Source organism: Cavia porcellus, unplaced genomic scaffold (assembly GCF_034190915.1).
Source record: "Cavia porcellus strain 051 isolate PalLab524CR breed Dunkin Hartley unplaced genomic scaffold, mCavPor4.1 scaffold_1, whole genome shotgun sequence".
Lineage (NCBI taxonomy): Eukaryota > Metazoa > Chordata > Mammalia > Rodentia > Caviidae > Cavia > Cavia porcellus.
The window spans coordinates 49,600,122-49,608,760 of record NW_026947484.1 but is presented as its reverse complement, the minus strand read 5'-3'; the positions used below and the strand labels follow the sequence as shown (position 1 = coordinate 49,608,760).

Below are 8,639 nucleotides of genomic sequence, written 5' to 3'. Positions count from 1 at the left end.
ACGTGGAGAAGGAACCAGGGGACAGGAGAGGGATATGCCTGGCTTCGGGTGGAAAGGCCCGGCCAGGACCCAGGGTGGTTCTGGACAGGAAATGCCATGGCGAAGGCCCTGGAATCACACTGGGCTTGAGTTCTGACAAGGTGACCTCAAGCAAGCACTTCATTCCTCACTTTGCTCCCCCATTGAAGGGGGCATCATGAGCATCCACTTTGTAGGGTTTGGGAAGGTCCAGTGAAATAATTCAACAGACACGTGCCGAGCCCCTATTTAGTCTACTATCTATCTATCATCACCTTCTGTCTGCAGTACTGGGGATCAAACCCAGGCCTCCACACTGAGATGCATACTCCGTTCCTTCTATTTTATTTTATTATTTTTCTTAATGTTGAGATAGGCTTTTATTAAGTTGCTAAGTGACCCAGCCTTGGTTTGAGTTTGAGATCCCCCTGCCTCAGCCTCCTGGAATGCTGGAATTACACACAGGCACGTGCCATCACACCCAGCAACCAGCATCTGTTACATCCCAGGCACAGACCTGACTCTTATAGAATGTGCATGTTTGTAGAAGCACAGAAACCAGGTGTGGTGGTGCACACCTACAATCCTAGCACTCGGGAGGCTGAGGCAGGAGGATCAGTATGAATTGGAGACCAGCCTGGGCTACAAAGTACAATCAAGTCCAGTCTGAACTGCATAGCAAAACCCTGTCTCAAAAAGAAAGAAAAAAATCACACACAATTACAAAGATAAAAGGAGAAGGAGGAGATTTATAAACACTGAAGATAATAAAATGAAATGAAAATGAGTGACTATGGGTGACTCTTTAGATGAGATGATTAAGGGGAGACCCCAGAATCTGTAATGATAAGATTGTAACAACCTCCACACCCATACCAGCCTGCATGTGCCCAGTGGCACTCTACATTGGTGAAATTCATGGCTCACTTGGCCCTTAGCACAAGCTACTCAGTAGGTATCACCCTAATTTCCACTTTAGAGATAAGGAAACTGAGACACAAAGAGGCTTAAATGGTCTGCAAGTTACCCATAATATAAGTGAGAGGACTAGATTGGAACTCAGAAAGCTCACCCAGAGGCCAGCTGCTTTGCCAACCCTTCCTCCTGCCTCGCAGCAAAGATCACTGTCATGAGTGTCACTGTCAGCAGAAGAAGTTGAGGCTCGGATGGCCGAGCTCCTTGTTCTGAGGCATCTGGGGTGTGTGGGGCTCGAGTGAGGTCAGGTGTCCTAACTGGACCGGACCTGTGTCCCCGCTGAGTCTGCCTTCTCAGGTCCCCAGGTGCCCTCACTCCCTGCATCCCACCAGGTCCTGAGCCCACAATCAGCACAGCTCCCTGACCGGAGCCGCGGGAGACAGGAGACCAAACTCGAGCAGGATCAGCTCTCAAACTTTATTGCGTACAGCGAACCGGACCTAACAAGGTCCGCCACCCTCAACGTTGGTTCCTCTTCTGCCCGTTGGGGGCAGGAACAACCTCTTATAAGGGGAAGCAGTATCCAATCACAGAGAAGCGCGCCTAACAAGCTGATAGGCTAGTGTCACGGGTAACTGGGCAGATATGACAATTTGGCGGGCTTGTTCAGGCCGGGAAGAACCCGGAAGCAGGAAATGGGCGCCATTCATAGGCGGCTTCCCACATCTCCCCCTTTTTTATTTATTAAAATAGGATGGTCTGTGGGTCCCTCCAAGGTGTCTATGACGTTGTTGCTGTTAGACACCTAGGAGTGGGCCTACCTTGTAGGCCGAGGCATGAGAGAATGTAGAGGTCTATACCCTGCTGTGCATCACCCTGTTTTGTGCATATCCTTGCGCCAGGACCATGCTCAAGGTGAGTGGTTCATTTTTTCGCAGGGCCAGGCTTTTGTGAACCGAACCTGGATGCATATAGACATTCATTCCTGCCTTCCCCCCAACCTTTGGGGCGGATGGCACTGCAGTACCCTTGGTCTCGCATCTCAATGCCAATAATTTGACTCCGGGAGGGACCCCTGGCCTTATAGGCCATGTATATCTGAGTGGAGCCTGTCTTAGGTTGACCGGGAGGGCTTTTCCCGTCTTACCCGTCATTGGCTTGCCCACTCAGCTCTTATAGCTGATGTTCTGCAATGTGAAGGAGATATGCGGCGGCCTGCTGGCCTGATGGGCCACCTGCTGCCATTTGCATGGCTGCCATAGCTGTGATCTTAACCTGCTGCTGAGTTTGTATGAGGCGATCTAACAAGCATTTAATAACCACAAGCCCCACTAGGATGGCCACGGCAATCAGGATCCAAGTAGTCAGGTTGGGCCAGGAGAACCAGGAGGTGACGCGCTCCCACAAACTGGCCACAACACTGCCTAAAGTTGACAAATCAAACCCGACCGGACCTAGTTGGATACCGTCCATACTGTCAAGTTCCTGACCGACTATGAGGGACAAATTGTGAAACTTAGGTAGGTAGGTGTCTTGCAGCCAAGCTGTCATATTTTTAACAGTGTTGGTCAAATTTGTGCAGACAGGGGTGATTAATAGGAACCCACAGAATAGAAAAAGCTCCAAACCAGACATTTTAGTTTGTAGATGGTCTCGGGCGCTGAGCGTCGGTCCCAGAAGGGTCGAGTTGACTTGTGTCCGCGGGCTTATCCTCCTGTGCTTTATCAGGAACTGGTGGGGAGTTTCCTGCTCGCGTCAATCTTTCCGGGACCCACAGCGGTTCGCAGCCTGGTTCCTGTGGGAAAACACAAACCGCACCTCGGGTCCAGCTAACCACTGGATCCGGGCCCATCCATTGTCCTGTAAGGACATCTTTCCATCTCACCAGCCCTTTGTCGGTTGGGGACGGATTGCTATGTTCCATGGCAGGGGAATGATTATGGTAAAGAGTGCCAATGATATTCTTCCTTTGGGCGTTAGGCCGTGGCCACCCAATTCACGGCACAGGCGTGTCCACTCTTAAGGACCTATTTTTGTTAGTTCTTAGGACATCACGGCACTCCTTAGTGCACTGTTCAAAAATCAATTGTTTTATGAGAGGGTGAGCCGCCTCAGCATCTGGAAAAATCCTGTTAGCGGCCTCAAGCATGCGGGCCACAAAGTCTGAAAATGGCTCTCCCTGCCCTTGTATAATTTTAGCATATCCCTGTTCCACTCTCTCTGGTTATTTTCCCTGTTGGCTGCCGCCTGCTCTACACAGAATTCCTCATTCCAGGACTTCCAATCTAAATATTGTCCGGGGGAGAGGCAGGCACGTGCCAGCTGGGTCCAATCTCCAGGAGTTAAAAGCAGACCTGCCAATGCCTCTAAAAGCGCCATGGTAAATGGCGCATTGGGCCCATAAGCTGAAACTGCGTCCTTGATAGTTTTAAGTTGTTTAATTTCTAAGGGCTCATAATATCCTCCTCCTCCCCTGCCTCCTACTTGTACTGGGAATGCATGGAGACCGGAACACTCAAAGGGAAGCCGCGACCATACCCTCTGGTAGAAGGAACGTCCTCCTCCCTCCCCAGATGGGGGCGCAGAAGGCAACCCAGGAAGTAGCTCTCCCTCTAACCAGGGCGGTGCCATAGGTTGTGGTGGCAGCCCAGGGAGCAACTCCTCTTCCGGCCACGGCGGTGCAGTGGGGCCTGGCGCCCCGAAAGGGGGCGACCATGGGTCGCGAGCTTGCCAAGGAGCGGAAGGGCTTAAGCTCCTCCCGTAAGGTGGAGTAGCTCGGGCAGGGTGGTGTTTGGTTCCCCTTTTTATCTTCCCGAGCCCTAAGTTCCTCTTTTAACGGTGTAGGAGGGTCATGCTTAGCAAAGACGACCTCCTCTTCTGAGCCTTCCGAATCCGAATCAGAATTAGAGCCCTGAGGGTCCTCCGGAGACCCACAATCGGCAGTGGCTCCGGGCTCCTCTGAGCATTCCGATCGAGCTCTATCAAAAGCCTGTCGGGCTGTATTAGCGAAGCGAAAGCAAAACAGATGCAAAGGGAAAAGAAAAGAAAAAAAAACCGGCGTCCACTCGTGTGGCGCTCAAAATCTGTTAGGTGCATCCACCCAACCCAGGTGACCCAGTACTCACCTGTCCCGGGAACCGCTGTATCTCACGTAGCTGATCAGGGTGAAGAGAAGAGGCGCTCGCGGCCTTCCGTTGTTATTGGGCCAGGTCCTCCGTCGTACCGCAGGCGACAGCAATCGCACCTCCCGGCCGAAGAGGCACGTCGCTGAGTCTTTTACCTTTTTCCCCAAACGGGCCACCAGATGACCGGAGCCGCGGGAGACAGGAGACCAAACTCGAGCAGGATCAGCTCTCAAACTTTATTGCGTACAGCGAACCGGACCTAACAAGGTCCGCCACCCTCAACGTTGGTTCCTCTTCTGCCCGTTGGGGGCAGGAACAACCTCTTATAAGGGGAAGCAGTATCCAATCACAGAGAAGCGCGCCTAACAAGCTGATAGGCTAGTGTCACGGGTAACTGGGCAGATATGACAATTTGGCGGGCTTGTTCAGGCCGGGAAGAACCCGGAAGCAGGAAATGGGCGCCATTCATAGGCGGCTTCCCACAGCTCCCCACCTGGTATCACCCGAAAGTCACCCATCACAGCCCGGCAGGAGGAGCGGAAGGTGATGAGGGGAGTGGCCCGGCTCCCCCCTGGCTCTGGGCAAGCTGTAAAGGGCCTGCGACTCACATGAGACCCATGGGCAGGCCCAGCTGTGCACAGAACGCTGGGCCAGTGGCCCAGGTTCTATTTTCCGCACCAGCAGAGATGCCACAGTGCGCCCAAAGGCAGGTGCCTGAGTGTTTACTACAAGGTCGAGGACTGAGATCTTGCAGGTCTCAGGCTTCACTCTTCCCATCTGCTCTCATCGTCTCACGGAGGAAGTCATATATATATATATATTTTTTTTTCCAGCTAAGTCCTTTTATTCTTTTGGTGATCTCTTCCAGAAAAAAATAACTACTTGCATTGTAGGTGATAAAACATACAAGGCTCCGCTTCAAATGTGGGCTCTGCTGTGCACAGCACAATCTTCCCCTTCACAGCAACTTAGAACCAACGCTTTGATTCTTGTCCTGTGCTCCAGCCTCAGAAGTGGTCTCCATTGCAGACACTGTCTGCACAGTCTGATGCTCTTGAGCAATGGTCTGTGACCAGGTTCTGTCTTCTCCACAAACACTACAAAAGGCCTAGTTTATGCCTGTGTTAAACTAAGAGGCATTCTCTCAAATGAGTTTCAACACACTTTATTTTTAGACAACCTACATGATGTGTGTTTTTTCCTAAAAAATATGCCTCCAATCCAAACAGATCATGGTCAAAATAAACAAAGCACTCGTAATGACATCAGTCCCATTTGTCTAAAATTCCCATGCTATGTGGACGACAAGCAGCAGCCAGTTAGGACAAGTGATAGAGCCAAGGTCACTGCCGAATCCATGAACGTTTTTCCAGTTCTAAGCCATCCTTAAAGAAAACCATACACAGGGTCACACCATCCTCATGGGAGACCAGGATAGCTGTCACACCATCTGATTCCTGTTTGCACCAGTGAAGAGCTGATGGTTTTTGAAATTAGCAAGGATGTGCTTGATTTGTTCTGCGCCCCTGCTGTAATGGTCTTGCTCTTTCTGGTCTTTGTCCTTCAAGTTTGCCTTGGGTTGATTTTGTAAATCTGTGATGTACTTCTCGAAGGTCTCTGGTGAAGCTGGTTTCCTGTTAGTGATGGTGCACACAATAAACACCAGTGACTGCCTGTGCCCTCTGGGCCTTCTGTGGAAGCATTTCCACCAATGAGTGAGTCACAGATGTTCCCCTCTGTTCTACTGACCATCTTGTCTTCTACATCCAGGCACAGCCTGCCCGTGATCTCTCGGATCTGGTCAGTGCCGGAGACCATCTCATTGCAGCAGATGAGGTCCTGACAGATCATCATGGTGGTGGTGGACAGGACACAGCAGCAGCACTAGCTTAGCAGGATCTGGGAGCTCAGGTCGGCAGTCCAGCCCAAACTGGCACTCATGGGGTGTGCACAGCGGGCAGAAAAGCACAAGTCCTATATTGTGAAAGATACTTTCCTCAGCACTCCTCCGAGAGTGAACGGTCTTTGGGACAGGTTTCCTGTGACAGCAACATAAATCACCTCACTTGGTCCTCAGGATAGCTCACCAGAGGAGGTTTAGTGACCAAAATGAGTCTGGCCAAGAGCGTGAGGCATCCTCTTCACCCAGCTAGGGAGAGGCCAGGTCAGGATTTGAGCCCGTGTCCTGTGACCCCCTCCGTCATTGCCTTCCATCCTGATCTTTCTAAGGTACAGAGAGGAAAGAGAGCAAGGAGCAGTCAAACAGGTGGGGCAGGGGTGGGGAGGTTAGAGAGGGTTTTTCTGTGTATTTTAGGATGCCCTTGAACACATTATGTAGCCCAGGCTGGCCTCGAGCTCATTGCAGTCGTCCTGCCTCAGCCTCCCAAGTGCTAGGATGATAAGCACTCACTACTGTTATAAGCTAAGCCCCCCTAACTATCACGCTGAAGCCTGTTCTGTATAAGTCCACCTGCTGCTTCCCCTCCCCTTCTCCCTTCACATCTAACTAGGTTAAGTTTTAACTTCCTGAAAGGCCATAAAACAAAGGCCTGAGGTAACAGCTCCTGACAACCCCCTTCCCTACCCGGTGGCCTGTCACAAATTGTGTTAATTGCATTAGATTGTATTAGAATGTACTATTCTTCACAAAATAGCTTCGTTTGTATCATAGCAATACCTGTGTGTTCCTTTTCCCTCTGGGTAAAGGATTAATATGCTAATCAATGCTCTCCCGTGTAAAGAATTGTAAAATCTTACCTAATTGATATGTTAACCATTGTTGCCCTCTACAAATAACAGTTGTGGTGCTAAAGTAAGGTAACTAAAGTTGTTAATTGCTGTTAGACTTCTCTATTCTTTGCTAAGAAAAACAAGATTTCTTCTTATCTAAACTTGCTTGTATGCAGGGAGACTTGCAATTGCTGTTTCTGCTTTGTAGTGCGTCACACCCCCATCTCCTTCCTTACATTGTGTGACCAGCAGCTGTTTGTGGATTTATAAGATAAAAGACCTGACTTTTAGCTGTCAGGTGCGCAGTCTCCAAATTGGCTCCCAAAGACTTGACACCACGCCTGGAAATAAAGCCTTTGCTTCCCAAATTTTAATTTCTTGCTTCCTTGGATTTTATACCGGGGGTCCGAGTTATCACAACTACTGTGCCCATTCGGTCCAGCATTTTTTTTTAATTTAAAGAAAAAAAAAACAAAAAAAAGGGTAGAAACAATACAGAATTTCAGAAAAATAAACAGTAAGAAATCACCAGTCAAAAAGTTACATATCGTCATCTTAGAAATAGTTGCTCAAGTTACAAAATTAAAGCATACAAAGTGATATTCAAATAATGACACTGCAAACAGTTCTGCTCAATGATCCAACAAGAACTTAGTAATATGGTTATCAGTCCTACACACTTGTTTTTTATCTTAAAGAGGTAAGATTAAACAGAACAAAACAGCTTATATGCAAACAATTTAAAGAAACATAGATTTCAAAGCAAGTCCACTGGAGATCTTCACTGTCTGTCTTATTGTCTCTAGTTTTCTTCCAAATAGTTGTCCCCATCTTCACATACATTGAATATATACTTAACATTATAGAACTAATCAAATCATTACAGGATGATGAAGGCTTTTTAGGCCTTCAAGACCTGATTTTGGGGAAGTCAATAATGTCTACCATAATGTTTCTCAGTCTCTTTGTAGTAGCTATCTTTATCTTTACGTGTGCTGAAATTGAACATCATGAGAGACTAGACTAATATCACTCTGAACAGTGAATGATAGTATTGTTAGATTTTATATTAGAATGCTACAGAATTAGCATTGGGTTTCTTACTGTCTCTTTTTCTTCAGAGTATCTGTTCATTACATCATGTATTATATAATCTGTCCCCGTAAATAGTTTAGAAATTGTTCCCATGTGTGAATCTCTACATGTATATCTAACCTTTCTGTATTATAGGGAAAAACGGATCAAAATAAGACAACAAAATAAATTTCTAGAAAAACATGAAATGAAAAAGACATATAGGACCATTGACCGGTGCAGCCCCAATGAAACAGGAGACAGGAGACGCTCTTGTGGACGACAGTTAACTGCTGGTTTATTTACGCGGGCTCTGGTTTATATATTTGGCCGTGACCAATCACAGGCTGCCACGAGGAAGCAGGGTGGGAATGGGATGCAGGCTCTGGCTACTATATCCAGCTGTGGCCAATCAGGAGTTGCCACAGAGTACGGAGTGAGCGCGGGGTGCGCACGGGTTGGCTAATTTAAAGAGGGACGTAGCGCATTGCGGAAGCTGGCGTGGTCCTTAGTCCCGGGTGGGGTATGGTATGTTGAGCACCTGCGCCCAACAGACCATGATATTAGGTGATCTACAGTAGTCACTATGCTTTCTCTTACTATTTTCAATAGAATTGTCCACATCATCAGGCATAAAATAATAGCTATTTTAATAAAAACACAACTTTGAAGACATTGTACAACTTGAAAGCAGTTCATAATCAAAACCAGAATGGATATATTTTACATCTTGTCATCTTCAGAGTAGTTGTCTCTACTCTTAAACTTGATACTATC

At 48.0% G+C, this 8,639-nt stretch overlaps 1 long non-coding RNA gene and 1 pseudogene across 1 annotated transcript; both read right to left on the bottom strand.

The window, feature by feature from the left end:
• Positions 1-1,396: 1,396 nt before the first annotated feature.
• Positions 1,397-4,540, bottom strand: LOC134475928 (uncharacterized). Its single transcript, XR_010047246.1, has 2 exons — positions 4,059-4,540; positions 1,397-2,728 (listed from the first exon to the last, which is right to left on the bottom strand). It is a non-coding gene; the product is annotated as an uncharacterized LOC134475928 (long non-coding RNA).
• An 861-nt stretch (positions 4,541-5,401) lies between these two features.
• On the bottom strand, positions 5,402-5,912 carry LOC100733515 (translationally-controlled tumor protein-like; annotated as a pseudogene).
• Positions 5,913-8,639: the final 2,727 nt, after the last annotated feature.